Raw genomic sequence first — 1,266 nt, forward strand, 5'->3', positions numbered from 1 at the left:
GATACTTGAAACCATATATGCAGTCACTTTAAAAGGCAAAAGGGAGAAGAACAAACTTAAATCCTCTGGGGTGAGTTAAGTGACAGCAAAGATCCAATGGATGAGAGGGACCTGGCATATATCCAACCATTGGAACCTCGCTGTCACTCACTACATCCCCGTAGAGATTTTTTTTGCGAAGGGAACTCCTATCCCAACGTGGGAAGAGGATCCCGACTCCAATCTTAAGCCTAGCTTTAGACTCTTTAATGGTATTCTATCAAGTATCGATATCAAAGATAAAATTAAAGTGTAGGTTTAACTAAAATTGGAAAAAGTATAGTGTTTTCCGTTATGGCAATAATTGAATATTGTTAATGGTGGCATAGAGTGTAGAAACGCAACCCTAAAACGATGCAGAAAATAATGGAAAAACAAAACAAACAATGCACACGGATTTTACGAGGTTCGACAAGATTGCCTACGTCCCCGGTGAGATGAGATCCTGCTTCACTATCAATGGAGAATTGGGTTACAGTGCTCGTCCTCACACCTCTCAGTATTGCTTGCATTGCAGAGAAAGAAACCCTCGCTACAAATATATAGCGAGAAAAAACCCTAATCCATATTAAACTACAATTGCCACCCTAATCCGGATTAAACTACAATTGCCCTCAAATAAAAAATTCGAGCAGGGGGCTGCGCCCCCCTACACCCCCTGCATGCAAGGGGGCCTCCTGCCACCCTTGTAACCCCCACGGCCCGCTAACCGGCTAGCGGGACCGCCGTCCTGGCTGTCTAGGTGCTGCACCAGTACTCCCTAGATTAAACTGCAACGGAATACAAGACATCATACACCAATATAGAGATAGTGTTATCAATCAGAATTCTAATCCCAACCCATTGATAGTTCTTAATAATATATTACGTTGGATTAAGGATTCAAAATTGCTGCCCACTACTAACACTAACGATGTGTTTTCCTCTTTTAACAGATGATCCCGGGACAGTTTAAACCACCTTTTGTCTCTTCCCTTTTTTTGCCATATAACATATTAGTTTGTATTAATATAGCTAATGTTTTGGACACAGTCATGATGGATTTGTGGAATTCTTCATCTAAGAATATTCAAGGCGATCAGGATGGGAGTCAGTTCATTCAAATCGGTGGAGGAAATCAAAGCTATAGGAATTCTGAAAAAATTAAAGCTCGCCGAAGCTAAGGGTTGAAATATTACTGAAGTCTGAGTTTTAGAAAAATACTTTCTTCAGCTTATTCCAAACTTT

The sequence above is a fragment of the Macadamia integrifolia genome, chromosome 5 (assembly GCF_013358625.1).
Source record: "Macadamia integrifolia cultivar HAES 741 chromosome 5, SCU_Mint_v3, whole genome shotgun sequence".
Lineage (NCBI taxonomy): Eukaryota > Viridiplantae > Streptophyta > Magnoliopsida > Proteales > Proteaceae > Macadamia > Macadamia integrifolia.